Source organism: Canis lupus, chromosome 22, assembly GCF_048164855.1.
Source record: "Canis lupus baileyi chromosome 22, mCanLup2.hap1, whole genome shotgun sequence".
In the NCBI taxonomy this organism is placed as follows: Eukaryota; Metazoa; Chordata; class Mammalia; order Carnivora; family Canidae; genus Canis; species Canis lupus.
The window spans coordinates 19252286-19268711 of NC_132859.1; the positions used below are offsets into that span (position 1 = coordinate 19252286).

Here is a 16426-nt window from a genome sequence, read left to right on the forward strand (position 1 = left end):
TTAGGATCACTGCAGAACACCAATAGCAATTTATCATAGAGCTGAAGGGGTGGCATGATGGGATTGGGACTCTTACATTCTGGAAGGTGGCAGAATTTATACTTATTTAAATGGGGCTGCATTCTCTGTCCAAAATGTCCTTCAACATTTATAATACCTCTGCCCAGCCCATCATCCAATAGCTTCAAAATGCTTGCTCTATCAAAATCCATCTCAACATCACCCCAAACCAAAAGATCTACTTATTTAATGGTGAAGCATTCGATCACGGCATCCACAGGGATCCTACCACATATCACATTACCATTACCAGGAAACTGTCAGACTAACAAAATGATGGAATGTTATACTAAAAATCCCGCTACACAGTCACTCTGTTGGTCTCCTAGGATGCTGTATAGGTACTGAACCAATGGCTATGGTGTTATATCTGTAATATCCAGAAAGCATGAGTCCAGAAACCAAGGTGCATTAGTTGGACTGACTCGGCACCATCAATCCCAGTAACTCACTTGTGGAATTTGGGTTTCCCATTCCAACCATTTAAAACCTCTCCTGTATTAGAGGTCCTGAAGGTAATGCTTTCACCAAAGGACACACTGAGGGTTCCACTGAGCCTAAAAGCTATGACCACTACTTGGTCACCTTGGGTTCCTCATGCTGACAGGCAAGCAGGAAAAGAAAGGAAAAACTATACTAGTAGTGGTAACTGACTCTGCTTATCATTAGGAATTGTACACATTTGGGGTAAAGAGCAGTCTGTCTGGAACTTAGGATGTTTCCATGCTTGGTACTATAATAAACAGGAAGTTGGAGCAACCATGGCCCAAAAAAGGGCAAGGGAACTAAGGGCTAAAATCCCTCAAGGATGAAAGTCTAGAAATCACAAGCAACCTAAAGCAGCTGCACTGCTGACCTAGCATAAGGGAAATCTAGAATGGTGGTAAAAGAAGGAAATGATGAATATTTATCCCAACTTCAATACCAGTTGCAGCAGCAGACAGCACTAGCTTGCACCATTAACCCTTCTTAAATTTCATCCTGCAGTGACTCAATGATGGATTAGAATTAATGTAGGGTCCAAGCAGATCTGAGCAGAGCAAGAAGTAGATTTGTAGTAATTTGCTGAACAGCAGTAGGAAGCTATTACAGCTATCAAAGGAGAGGCCAACAGCAAGAGGTAGATCCTATCAAAAATCTCTTATATTTCACTGTCATGCTGTGCATCCCTCCTTTGATGCTAGCTGTAACAGTAGTTTCCTACTGCTGTGTAACAAATTGCCACATATTTAGTGGCTTAGAACACCAGAAATTTGTTATCTAAAAGTTCTAGAAATAAGAATTTCAAAACAGGTTTCATAGAACTAAAAACCAAAGCCTGCATTCCTTCAGCTTTAGGGGAAAATCCATTCCTTACCTATTCCAACCTCTAGAGGCTGCCTTGCCTGTATCCCTTGACCCCATGCCACATCATGATCTCTGCTTCTATCATCAAATCTCTTTTTTGGACTGACATTCCTACCTCCCTCTTTTAAAATAAAGCTCTTTGTGATTACACAGGGCCCACTTAGATAATCTAGGAAAAAATAATCCAGGAAAATCTCACTATCTACAAAATCCCTTTTGTGATGCAAAGTTAACATATTAATGGGTTTAGAGGATTAGGATCTTTGAGAGACCATTATTCTGACTACCACACTTGTGCTAACCTAGGTTAATGGTTCCAGGTAAGTTTTGACTTACTTCCCAAGCAAAATTCACTATGATTAATTTGCTTTCTGCCCTGGGCTTTCTTGAGGCAATGAAGTAAGGCACCACGGGGAACCAACACACTTGACTGACTCTTCTGTGGGGTCCTAAAGTGGTGAAGGGAGGGTGAAAGAATTTACACCACTAGGGCAACTGCGAACTGATAGAAAACAAGAGCAGATAACAGTTTACTCCTGTCCATCCATAAGACAATTTGAGGAGCATCTAGATCCTCAGAAGTTCCACGAGAATTGAACCCTTGTTGCCATAGCAGTAACTAAATAATACATTTTTTTAAAGATTTATTTATTTATGAGAGACACAGAGAGAGAGGCAGAGACCATAGGCAGAGGTAGAAGCAGGCTCCCTGAGAGGAGCTCAATGTGGGATTCAATCCCAGGACCCAGAGATCAGGCCCTGAGCCAAAAGCAGATGCTCAACCACTGAGCTACTCAGGCATCCCAATAATACATTCTTATACTGCTTTTTTTCTTTTCCTACTCCATTTACTCTGGTCCCTTATTCTTGTTCCCTAGGACCACCTGTTAAATGATAAAGTTGTGTGCAATAAAGTTGCACACAACTCCTTGCTTTTAGACTAATTTAGAGTACATGATGGGGAGAAGACCTAGTTAAGACAGGTAAAGAGTTTTGGATACATAAATGGGAAACACAATGACTTAATAAAATGAAAGTTATATTCATAGGAAGGTATCTAATGTTGACAATGTCACTCTATAACTGGGTCAAATCTCCCTCACATTTTATTTATCAGTTGCAAAACTGATTAATGGCTTAACTTCCATAATTGTAGCTCCTTTCATCCTTTCATCTCTAATCTTTTGTGACACAATGAATAGCAAGAATTGGTGAAAGAAGACTGGAGAAAGACACAGTTGTGAGATTATCCCCAAAAAGGCCAGCCACGGAAATTTTTGAAGTCAGTCAGAAAGTAATGTGGTCTAGATTCAAAAAGCAAGAGAAAAACCAGAACCCTCATACACTGCTGATGGAATGTAAAATGGTACAGCCACCTTGGAAAACAGTGGTCCAAACAAAGGAAACCACAAAACACATAGGTTCTTCCCAGCTTGTGAGGCTGCAATTGAGAATACTCAATCTCTGTAATGTGACCCATTTCCCCCACTCCTGGAAGTTTACAGGATCTTTTTTGTCTTATGTTATTTCAAAATTTCTAGTACACATAGACACTGACATACCTCAGTGTCTATGTGTACTAGTAAGTTATTGTCCCTGGCTTCAAACCCACTTCTCTACTCTGCTTTGTAACAGTGGGGGACTGGAACTCTATAAATCACATTTCTCCTTTGCTGGCTGACTCCCTATTAGATGTGGAGAGTCAATAAAGGTCACAAGAAAGACACTAGAAGACTAAAGGAGGAACAGGGAGAAACTCCTTCAGGTCAGCATCAACCATCAGCCAACAACCTTCACTGGCAATTGCAAAGATTCCAGCAACAACAGTTGGCTCCAGTTGTAATGTTTTGCTTTTATGTTTTTCCTGCCATTCACAGAGCACCATCATCACATTTCCTAAAATACCTTTACTTTCTGAGCATGCAACAACTCCTCAGAAGCCTGAGTTTCAGCTCCTCCGGGCCACTCTTCATATTTCTAAATAATCCCAATATCCCTCTTTGCTCTCCCAGCCCTTGGGGCTAGTATTTACTTCCCATAGTTACTATCTCTATGATACCTGAGTGCTCCCTTATTGCCTTTTCAGTTCTCCCAATTATCTGGTGTATTGGTTTCTGAGGGCTGCTGTAACAAAGAAACACAACCTGTGGTGGCTTAGCATAAAAATTCATCTCATAGTTGTGAGGAAGAATTGCAATACTAGGAAATTGGATACTAGGAAAGTATCTGTTCCAGGCCTCTCTCCTAGCCTCTGGTAGCCTTAGGCATTCCTTGGCTTACAGATGGCCATCTTCTGTCTGTGTCCAAATTTGTGTGTAAATTCCTCCACTGTTATTAAAGAATACCACTCATATTGGATTAGGGCACACTCTACTGTTCTCCCTTTAACTTAATTACCTCTGTAAAGGATCTATTTCCAAGCAAGGTCACATTCTGAGGTGCTTGAAGGCTAGGACTTCAACATATCTTTTTGAGGATGACACAATTCAAGCCATAACATGGCTAAACAATTCATTGTATTAAATTGTTATAATAAGTGGTATGGTCTCCATTTTTCTGACTAGTCCCAGACTGAAAGAATGTATTTATTTTCCTCCATTTTCCTGAGTACCCAAGGGCCTCTCAATATGCAAAATGATGGTTCATCAACTCTGGGGCTTTTTCTTCTTTCACTTATATTTCTTCTTCACTCTTTTCTCTGTTTTCACTGGCACTTCTTAGATGTAAGTTGACCTCCTGGACTGACCTTCTATCTTTTTATAACCTATTTTCCTCTACTTCAACTTCCTTTCTTCTATGGAGTGTTTTATACTATTATGTTCTAATTTTCAAGAATTCTTTATAATGAATTTTTCTTTTTTGGTTTCTTATATTAAAAGCTTTCCTTTGTGAACCCTGGTAATCCTTGATTGTCCGCTCATATTTAAAAGTAGTGCCCTAAGGGCAGCCTACCTGGTAGAGCATGTGACTTCTGATCTCAGGGTGGGGAGTTTAAGCTCCACACCTGGCATAGAGATTATTTAAAACAAATAAAATAAAAAGTCCTGGGCTAGAATGACTGCAAGCTCAGAGATCATCATTCAGGTCGTCATGATCTAAAGCCAAATATCAAAACAAAACAAAGCAAACAAAAACTTGCTTGGATTGAATTACTATTAAAAGTAAATATTGAAAATGAACCAGACTGTGAAAATGTGGAACAGAGCCTCTACACCAAGACTACTTAAGAGGTGAATAAGTCTTTCAATCTTGAAGCTTTGCTTTCAAAATTCTCTTACATAGATCTGGACAAGGAACTAGAGTTCAAAAAGGATCTGACTGATGACAAGGAGTTTGATATTCCTCAAGCTGATACTCCTCCAACACTGGAAAGGATACTCAGTAAGACTGATGATGAAGAGGAGCCTTTCGTTCTTGAGGATCATTGTTAAACATTGATACTATAGATTCTCACTCCTATGATACTTCCCCTGTGGCAATTCTAGATAGTGGTGACAGCATGAACTTAAAAAGAAGAAATTACCAGATTCTTTTTCACTCCATGTGTCAGTTATATAACATTCACTTTTGAGGGGAATTTCTGCCCAGATAATGTCTCTAGTTGAAAAAGTGGATGCTGGCTTGCCTACTGCAACTGCAGAATCCAATCTGATAGCCATAAGTACATTTCATGGATTGGCTTTAATATGTGATCAGAATCAAGCTTTGTGACTGCCTGGGTAACACAGGTGTTGGAGGTCTGTATGGAGCCATCTCTGTCCTCAGTAACAATGACTACTCAAGACGTCTCTGTGGCTTTGCTAAAGGACGTATCATAATGTGGGATCTGGCCAGTGGAAAACTTCTAAGATCAATAATGGATGTTCATCCTCCAGGAACAACATTGTATATTAAGTTTATAGATGATGCAATTCTTAACAATTTGCAATGACAGCAGAGGCTGTTTTTGAATTGACATTTAAAGATTCTTTTTTTTTAATTATTTGAGAGAGAGTGAGTGAATGAGAAAGAGCAGGAGATGGGGGAGGGGCAGAGGGAGAAGCAAATTCCCTGCTGAGCAGGGAGTCCAATGCAGAGCTCAATCCCAGGACTCCAGGATCATGATCTGAGCTGAAGGCAGACGCTTAACCAACTAAGCCAACAAGGTATCCCTTGAATTGACATTTAATAGAATGATGAGAGTGAGAACATGTGAATCTAGGATCTGTTCAGTGGTTCCAAGGGTGAGGTTTGGTGTATTGAGCCACTCAATACAGATCTGCCCATCACAGTTTTCCTTGGTCTCGGCATTCTTAACAAAGATACTGGTCACTGGATTGAAACAATCTCTGAAAGTATGGATGACTCTTTCCTACGGACAGATTTTTCCCGTGTTCCCTTGCTGGCCTGGCACTTTGTGGCAATACAAAATTACGTGAATACCATGCTTGAATTCTGCAGAGGAGATGTTACTCATGTGCTATTGGGTAAAAGATTAATTGGGAGTAATACACGTTACTTATAACCAAAATCATCTTCACCTCATTAACTTTACTTGGATAAACTTACATACAGTTGTGCTCTTGGACAGTGTGTAGAAGTTGCATGTGATTGATCAGCAGACTCAAGAGGAATTGGAAACAAGATCTCAGAAGTTCTGCTGGTCTATAACAGCAGCCATTTCAAATCACTAGCCACTGAAGGAAATGTTATTAGGCACTGCCTTTAGTTGGAGAAAAGGCTGTTATCAATCCACTAGCAGAGTAGCTATGCTGGTCAAACCTTTCATCGGGGGACAAAATCTGTCCTGCAAAACAAGAGCCTTCTATGTCTTTGATATTCCCCAGATCACTGAGCATAAAGTTTACATTTCATAGTTGCTAAATAAATGCTTATGGATTAAAAAATAAAAGTAGAGCTCTAAAAGCTGATTGTAGATAACGTAATTTCTCCCCTTGGACTATTTAAGAGAAACATCCTCTAAGTTGCTACTTGATTGTCAGAATCCTGGGAGCAATATAGGAGAAGAGGCCTTGGTAAGGGTCTCAACTTTGAGTATATTTACCTAATTCACAAGTTTTTTGTAGAACACCTGGTCTTCAATTATATTTAGTGCCCACCCCTGTCTCAGAGACACTCTGGTTTGTCCTCTACAGAGAATAAATCTTCAGTCTTCTGCTAACACAGTAAAGAGGCCAAGGACTCAGCTATACAAATTGATGAAGAGATCTAGGTTTGAGCAACCTTTTATCCCTTTTTTATTTGTAAAAGCTTATTAAGATATAACTCACATACCATACAACTGACCCATTTAAAGTGTACAAGTCAATGGTTTTTAGTATATTTAAAGAGTTGTGCAAACATCACTACAATGAATTTTAGAACATCTTCATCCTACCAAAAAGAAACCCATACCCTTGAGCAGTCATTTCCAATCTCCTTCTAATCTCCCCTACTCCCAGCCCTAGGCAACCATTACTTTACTGTCTCTATATATTTGCTTTTTCTGGACATTTCATACAGATAGAATCATAAATATATTGTCTTGTGGCCTGGCTTCTTTCATTTAGCATGTTTTCAAGGTTCATTCATGTTAAAATAGTATCAAAACTTCATTCCATGTATTCCAAATAGTATTCTATTATGTGGATTTGCATTTCATTTACCCATTTATCAACTGATGGACATTTGTGTGTTTCTACCTTTTGGCTATTATGATTGAGCTGCTACTTAAACAGACTTTCAAGCAATTTATTTTTAGCACCATTCTCACCCCTTCTTCAACAAAAGTACCTGATGCTGCCAATCCAAGAGCCTGAGGATTCATTTCCATTTATCCTACTTCCAGTTTAGGACTGAACTTTTTTTTTTTTTAAGATTTTATTTATTCATAAGAGACACAGAGAGAGGGGCAGACACATAGGCAGAGGGAGAAGCAGGCTCCCTGTGGGGACTCTGATGCGGAACTCAATCCCAGGACTCCAGGATCACGCCCTGAGCCAAAGGAAGATGCTCAACCACTGAGCCACCCAGGCATCCCTCCTTTCAATTATTTTTATCCTTTATTCTAACACATATGTCTTAAGCTCTGCACTTTGCTTTAACTACGACTTATCTATATATCCCTTGTTATATCATATTTTCATCACTCAGTTCAAAATAGCTTCGTGCATGTTATTACTTTAATTCTTGGGTTACTTACTTAGGAGTATATTATTTAGTTTCCACTAACAATTTTCTAGTTATTTTTTATAATTAATTTCGGGCTTAACTCCAACATATCAGAGCACATACTCTAGAATTAATTATTTCCATGTTTTTTTAAGGTCCAGCATATGTCAATTGGGGAAAATTTCCACAGGCAATGGAAAAAAAAATCTGTATTCTGCAAGTGCTGGGTGAAATGTTCTATGCATATCAATTAGACTCATTTGTTACTTATGTTGTTCAAATCTTTTGATTTTTTGTCTTAGTGTTCTACTGATTATACAGAGAGGGTATGCTAAAATATCTCATATGTTAGCTTATGGATTTATCGAATTCTTTTAGTTCTGTCAGTTTTTTGCTTACCAGGTTGGCAAAAATTAGAATAATAATGCTGTTAAGGAACACGATTTGTTGGTAAAAGTATAAACTGATGTTTTTCTAAACAGCACTCTGGAGACAGCAACATTAAAAACAGTATTTTGAGGGGCACCTGGGTGGCTCAGTGGTTGAGCAACTGGCTTTGTTTCTGTATGTGTGTGTTTAAGATTTTCTTTATTTATTTCATGAGAGAGACAGAGAGAGAGGCAGAGACACAGGCACTGCCTTTGGCTTAGGTTGTGATCCCGGAGTCCTGGGATGGAGTTCCACATCAGGTTCCCTACAGGGAGCCTGCTGCTCCCTCTGCCTATATCTCTACCTCTCTCTCTATCTCTCTCATGAAAAAAATAAAATCTTAAAAAAAAAAAATGATTTCGAAACCGGTTATTTTACATCTAAAAGTGACTCCAGGGATCCCTGGGTGGCGCAGCGGTTTGGCGCCTGCCTTTGGCCCAGGGCGCGATCCTGGAGACCTGGGATCGAATCCCACGTCGGGCTCCCGGTGCATGGAGCCTGCTTCTCCCTCTGCCTGTGTCTCTGCCTCTCTCTCTCTCTCTCTCTCTCTCTGTGTGACTATCATAAATAAATAAAAATTTAAAAAAAATAAATAAAAGTGACTCCAAAGTTCTTTGTGCACCAACACTACTTAGCAGTCAAATGGATTTATAAATCCTCATTTAAACCTTACAATAATCCTTTGATTAGGTATCATCCCCATATTACAAAGGAGAAAAATGAGGCTTATTAAGGCTAAGTCCAAACAGTGATGAGGCCTATACTGGAATTTAAGCTGACTCCACAATCTCTAAATTAGAAAATAAATGTAGCATATGATCTTATTCTTTTTAAAGTGAGCATGAGCCTGTATAGCCACAGAAACAATTCTGGAATACACATATTAAAAAATAACAGTGATAAATACTAAAGACATCATTTAGAGAAATGAAAGATAATTTTACAAAAAAATCTGTGATGAGACTGTTCATACAATTAAGACTAAACATAACTTGAGTTTTTTGGCAGCTAGAACTAAAAGGAAAAGACATTTTATTTTTTTCTTCTAACAATGTAATCCCATTTCTCCCACTCTGGTATGTGGCTTAATTCTCCCTCACATTTCTGACATCAGGTAGAAAAATACAATTTCACATGTATCTGTATATATGTATAAACACACACTTATACAGATATATTTGTATATGTATTACTGCCTAGAACAACTTCCTGCCTAGAACCAAATTATTCTGCCAGATATGATTTACTAACTAGAGAGGGCTGATGAAAATGACTCAGTTGTCAGTATGACAACTGCCCCTTTGCTCATTCTTCACAGTACACATGCCTAAATTCTGCACTTACATGACAAGACAAAGAACAATGCAACCATATATATAGTATGTTCCATGACTTATTTCTTCAACATTTTGCTTATCCTACTCTTTGAGGTTTTTTTGGTTTTTTAAAGATTCTGTTTATTTTATTCATAGAGACACAGAGAGAGAGAGAGAGAGAGAAGCAGAGACAGAAGCAGGCTCTATGTAGGGAGTGGGCCTCAATCCCGGGTCTCCATGATCAGGCCCTGAGCTGAAGGCGGCGCTAAACCGCTGAGCCACCCGGGCTGCCCCTCTTTGAGGTTTTATATTAAAAATATTTCATATTTCTTATAATTGAGTATAACCTACTAATTCTTAGTCATAACTTCCACAATATGTCTAAATTAAAACAAAGAGCTTCAGGAAGTTCCAAGATTACAAACTGAAGCTTGAGTGGGAGTAAAGTAGTAGTCCAGAAACAGCTTTATTAAAAGAAATCAGAAACTTAATAACAAGGACAGAGTTAGGCACCTTTTTCTCTAAAAGGTCAGATAGTAAATATTTTAGGCTTTGTGGGCCACACACCTCTGTCACATATTCTTCTTATAACTCTTTAAAATTGTAAAATCATTCTTAGCTCAGGGCAGTACAAATAAGGTTTTGGGGATGGTCCAATTAAAATAGTGGATTTAAACTTTGTTTTTTTGTTTGTTTTTTAAGGAAATTAACCCAGAAGGCAATATATACAGGAAAGCAAACAATAGCAACAAATTTTTGTAACCTAAAAAGATAGACAACTGGTAACTACCTCAGTGATTTCCAGAAAGGTGACGCCTAACTCAGGAGTTGAAAAACCCAATTTATATCCTGGAATCTTCAAGAGTCAGGAACTGGCAGCACCTGCTACTGCTTAAATTGAGAAAAGGAGGGGTTAAATAAAGAAGACTAGGTGAAAGTTAAGTGGTTAAAACCTTAGAAGTTTCCTCTCCAAATCTTCCTGATAGTTGGCTACACAAATCTGAACTGGGGGTCACCAGATATAACCAAAAATCTGTGTACCCTAAAAAAAAGTGGGGAATGAGAAATCCAGTCCCTCACATACTCATATATACACACACACACACACACACACACACACACGGGGGGGGGGGGGGGGGGCAATCAAACCTTCAGCCCTCAAAAAGACTGTGTTTTCCCGCAAGAGGAAATAACTCCCAAACAACAGTTTTCTCAAAAAAATAGCTCACTTGGACCACCATGCAATGAAGTTCCAAGTCCTTAAGACCCCGTCAAGTCAAGCTTTCAATCTTAAGATAACATCCAAGAATTACTGACCCCTGAAGTAAGCCTCCAACATAAAAACTAGCAACCAATTTAGAAAGAGAATCTTTAAGAAACAAGGGTTAAAAAAAAAAAAGACATTTTTATACCCTCAAAAATTAGAGAAGAAAATGTATCTCTGAAACTAGGAAAGGATGCTCTCTATAAAAAAGAATTTTTAGAGAACAAAAGGAGTTCTTGGGAAATCAAAATCTTGCTGGCAAAAATGAAAAATTCAACAGAAGGCTTAGGAAATAAAATTAACAAAACCTCTCATATGATATGGAGCAAAAAGACTAGGAGATGAAAAACAAAGACGAAAAATAAATACCAAAGGGATAGTCTGAGATACAAACAGAACTAGCAGAAATAACAGAAAATCTTCAGAGGAAGAAACAAAAGGAAGGAGAAGAAACTATTGTCATAGACTGAACTGTATCTCCCTGACCATCCCAGTCACGTTGAAGCTCCAATCCCCAAGGTGATTGTATTTAAGGACGGGGACTTTAGGAGGTGAGGTTAAATGAGGTGTCATAAGGGTGGGGCCCTAATCCAATTGAACTGGTATCCTCATAAGGAAAGGAGGAGGAAGAGAGGTAACTCTATACAGAAAGGCTTTGTAAGGACACAATGAAAAAGCAGCTGTCTACGAGCCAGGGAGAGATCTCATCAGGAACCAACCCCAATAGGACCTTGATCTCAAACTTCTTAGCATTCAGAACTGTCAGAAAATAAATTTCTATTGTTTAAACCACCCAGCCTGTGGTATTGTGTTATGGCAGCCCTAGCAGACTAATATAACCATCAATGAAATAATTCAAGAAAATTTCCCAGAACGGACCAACATAATTTTGCAGCTCTGGAGGGCACAATGAATATCCAGGAAAACGCACAATAACAGATGTACCATCATGAAATTTCACAATATGAGATACAAAATTCCAAAAAAGCAAAAAAAAAAAAAAAAAATCAGGATCAGGAATCAGAATGTTTTCAAAATTTTCAAAAGGATCACAAACCAGAAACAATAGAAATGCCTTCAGAATTCTGAAAGTAAATTATTTCCAACCTAGAATTCATTACCCAGCAAAATAACATGAAAAGAGCTCCCCTCCAAAAAAAGAGGGCATTTTATTAATCTAAGATCTCAGCCTTTCACAGGAATCTACTATGGGATATATTCTGCCAAAGGAGGGGTCAAACTAAAAACAAATAAACAAACAAAACCTACATGATTCACAGGAAATAAGAGATTTAACACAGAAGAAAGGCAAGGGGAGTCACTTAGTCTTATAGTAAAGAGAGAAATCCCAGAAAAGTACTATGGACAAGACAGCTGCTCCTAGCAGGTTTAAAATTGATAGACAAAGAAACAATTAACTATACTCTCAGGTATACATACCCAAAAGAAATGAATGTGTATGTTCACTGGAAGACTTGTAAGTAAATGTATATAGCAGCTTTATTCACAATAGCTAAAAAACTACAAACCAAATATTCATTAATGAAGTCTTTTTTAATTGTCTATTTCACCCAAAAGACTACTACTATCAGTAAAAAAGACCAACTTCTACACCCAACATCATAGGTGAATCTAACAAACACAATATTAAGCAAACATAGTTACCCACAAAAGTATATACTGTATGGTTCCATTAAGCTCAAAAACAGGCAAAAATAACTTATAGTAATATAGGTCAGAACAGTGATTAACTTTTGAGGATAGGAAACAGGGATTGAGAGGAAACAGAGCTTTCTGGAGCACTGGAAATGTTCTTTACCTTGATGTGGGTGATGGGTATGTTGACAAATATAAAAACTCACTGAGCTATACAATGAAATTTGTGTACTTTGCTATTTTAAAAAATTTAATGAAACTTTCTCTAACGAGTTTTTAAATAAATTGATGACATTTTCAATTGTACCATCTCAAAACAGGAATCAATCAAAGGGAAAAAAAATCTAAGGCCTTATACACAAAGATCTTTATTTCAGAATTATTTTTACTAGGGGAAAAATAACACCTGGAATAAATTTAAGTAAATGGGTACCATGCAAAATCTGGATTTCTCTGGTGTGAGAAATTAGTTGGCTTTTTTTTTTTATTACCAGCAGCCAAACTTAATACTAATTAACCTAAGGGAGCCATCTGCCCAGAGGAAAGAGCATGTTCCCACGTTCCAAGGTTTAAAAAAAAAAAAAAGAAAGAAAGAAAAACACCTGGCTATTGAAGGCAAAAGTAGGGGAAAGGGAAAATGGCAAGAGATGCAACTGAAGTAGGTAAAACTCAAGTTGTGGATGGCCTCCTTATAGGTCTTTTTAAGAATATGGAGGGGTGCCTGGATAGTTCAGTCAGTCTTAGAGCAGGTAACTTTTGTTCTCAGGGTCATGAGTTTGAGCCCCACACTGTGTGCAGATATTACTTAAAAATAAAATCTTTAGGGCAGCCCTGGTGGCTCAGCAGTTTAGCACCGCCTTCAGCCCGGGGTATGATCCTGGAGTCCCGAGATCGAGTCCCTTGTTGGGCTCCCTGCATGGAGCCTGCTTCTCCCTCTGCCTGTGTCTCTGCCTCTCTCTTTCTCTAAATAAAATCTTAAAAAAAAAAAATCTTTAAAAGAAAAAAAATAATGGAAAATAAATGGGGGGATGGATAGGAAAATTCAAGTAACTGACTTCCAGGGCAGCAGAATTCTGGGGAGAAGGGTCTGTACACAAAGTATTCTAAACGTTTCTAAAAATAAAAAATGTTGGGGCATCCAGGTGGCTCAGTCAGTTAAGTGCATGCCAGTCAGTTAAGTGCATGCCGTTGGCTCCGGTCATGATTCAGGAGTCCTGGGATGGAGCTCCCAGTCCTGCTCCCTGCAGTTTCTCCCTCTCCTCCCTGCTCATGCTCTCACTATCTCTGTCTCTCTCAAATAAATTAAAATCTTTTTTTTTAAATTTTTTTTTAATTTTTATTTATTTATGATAGTTACAGAGAGAGAGAGAGGCAGAGACACAGGCAGAGGGAGAAGCAGGCTCCATGCACCAGGAGCCCGACGTGGGATTCGATCCCGGGTCTCCAGGATTGCGCCCTGGGCCAAAGGCAGGCGCCAAACCGCTGCGCCACCCAGGGATCCCTCAAATAAATTAAAATCTTAAAACAAACAAACAAAAAGTTATACAAGAACATGTAGTACCCGGAAGCAATCAAGAATTTCTAAGGAAAAATCTCCAATGTCTTGTTTAATTAATAGAATGTTTTTGTAGTAAATATAAATTTTTGTTTTGCTGGAATGCTCAAAAAATATGGGCATATTAAATTCTTTGTTATATCAATTATCTATGTTGATCTAAATACAACACGATATAAGTACATACTGAAATTTTTAGAAGGCTGAGTCTTAAAAAAACAACAACAAAAAAGCTTTTCAGATGCATCTGTTTTTTAAAAACCTATTCTCACTGCTTTATTCAATTGGTCGGTTTCAACAAAAGCAGAAATTATTCATACCATACTTATGTCCATTTCAGCAGTACTTAAATACAATTTCAAAAAAAAGTGTTTCCACAGTTTATTTTAGATTTAAACAAAAACCAAGTCATTATAAACAACCAAAAAAAAAAAAAAAAAAAAAAAGAGCTTCCAATCTGTTTAAAGCCAAAAGAGTAAAACATTCCTTCCAGAAATATTTCACCTGATACCTACATAGCCAACTCTTGCTACAGAAAAGGGGGAGGGGGGAGGCAACCCTATGCTGCTGCTAGTAACAGAAACTTAAGAGTTAAGAAAAAAAATGTCAAGAGCAAATATATAAAAGCTCTCTGACTCCTGAAATGGAACAAATGTTTTCAGAATATTTTGCTCAACAAACAGATTGCTCAATAATCGGGTTTCTGACAGATGAACAAGAGGACAAAGTAGCAAAATGTAAAAAAGTGTTGCTGTTCTAAGAACTTAAAAGAGAAAAAGAACATTTAGCTAGATGATTAAATTTAGTTATGTGATAAACCCTACCAGTTTCCTCCAAACCACTGCAATTTTCCCGTCTACTTTGAAAGCACCCAAATATTCACTCTTTAAATCAAGAGATTCAAACAAACTAAAACTCCAGTAGTAAAAATTCTAAGAGATCCATTTACATTTTTTTCCATTTACTTTTTAATGAATCAGTCTCAACTATAGAGATGACAATATTATTTTTGTAAATGTTTTTTTAATGCATCTAACAACCATAGAAAAAGACTTTAAATCAGTTTTAATGATTTAAACAATCCAAGTCATGAAGATCCCACTGCCCTTACATAGAAGTTTTGAATCTATAGAAGGCATAGACACAAAAATGCAAAGTAATGTGAACCAAACAATACAAAACTGCGTTCCAAGAGATGAAAAGTAGTATAGCTTCCTAAGAAATACACATTAAAAAAAGTTTTTTAAAGAATACACAGACCTTGAGTTAGAAAATCAAGGTGTGAATTCCAGGTCTGCCCACTATCATTAGATGTGTGAATTTCAGAGTAGTTATTCTATATGGATTTCATTTTCCTTACCTATAAAACGAAAAGTTGTAATTCCAATGTTCCCACAGCATTGTTCCATAATATAATGACACAAGCCCACATAAGCTTAAAAAAACCAAAGGAATGATGAAACAGTAAGGGGTATGGGTTCAAAGGAAAGCAACAATACACAAAACAGAAAGATCTGGAAGGCTGCACTGAATTCAGGACCAAAAATGAAACCTCGATAAAATGACTTCATTTGCTACTTTGGTAATTTGGGGCAGGGAGAGGGTTTGTGTGTCCGAGGAGATTTCTTTTAATGAATAGGCAGGCTACCAAGAGGCAATCAAATTCTCAACAGATGCATACGTAGAAAAACACAAAGTCTAAATAAGAATGAGAGATTGGTTTAGAATGGACAGCTCCCATAGAGAAATAGTGCGGTCATAAGAAAAAAAGTTTTGAGCAGAATATTAGAAGAGTAGGAATTCTGAAGTATATTTTGTAGATAACAGGGCGCTACCGCTGGTTTCACAGTGAGGCAGATGGGGAAATGTGATTTTAAGATGAAGACGGAAGGCAGGACATACTAAGTAGGGAGAAAAGGTAGGCAGAAAATACAATTACAATCTAGTGGAAAAGTATCTCAAAAAAATTTCCAAAAACTTGCTGACAAAAATTAGCCAATGCTTTGTGGATAAAGGATGTCAAAGACAGAAATCAAGGTTTGTGTCTGGGTACCTGCAAGCGTAATACTACTAAAACAAAGTCAGCCTATGGAATCAGTAAAATGAGGATCATCCAGATAGAATTATTGCTTTAATTAAATAATCTTTAAATATCAGCTGTCTTCCTTAGGTGCCCTGGCTCAGTCAATTGAGTGACCACTCTTGGTTTCAGCTCAGGTCAAGAACTCAGGGTCATTTAAGGAAAAAAAAAAAGAACTCAGGGTCATGAGATCCAGCCCCAATCTTGCTCTGTGCTCAGTAGGGAATCTGCTTGAGATTTTCTCTTTTCCCCCTCTCCCTCATCCATGTGTGCAGGCCAGCGCTCTCTCTAAACAAACTTTTTAAATAAATAAATATCAGTTGTCTTCCTAAAACAGCACACTCAAGTATTTATTAAGAATTTCTCAAATGCTTAGTGATTTCATGAATTTCCTCCAATTTTACTCATCGACTAAATAACTAATCATTTAGTCTTCTGATGTAGAAAATATTTGGTATTTTTCCATATTATGAAGGTAAGTAAATAGTAAAAGTTATTGAACGATGACACTATGATGTAAAAAAATGGACTGTATACTCTATTTATTAAAGTCTTCCTGACAAGTGATT

At 37.7% G+C, this 16426-nt stretch overlaps 1 protein-coding gene across 8 annotated transcripts in view; it reads right to left on the reverse strand.

Annotated features, from left to right (window-relative positions):
• The window catches only part of NCK1 (NCK adaptor protein 1), a 76598-nt gene that overhangs the window by 58483 nt on the left and 1689 nt on the right, over window positions 1-16426 (reverse strand). Inside the window, exon 1 of one of the 8 annotated variants that reach the window (XM_072792630.1) lies at window positions 10093-10188. The exons of the other annotated variants lie outside the window; for them this stretch is intronic. The gene's annotated coding sequence lies outside the window, so the exon portion shown is untranslated. Of the gene's footprint in view, window positions 1-10092; window positions 10189-16426 lie in introns of those variants that run through there. 8 annotated transcript variants of the gene reach the window in all.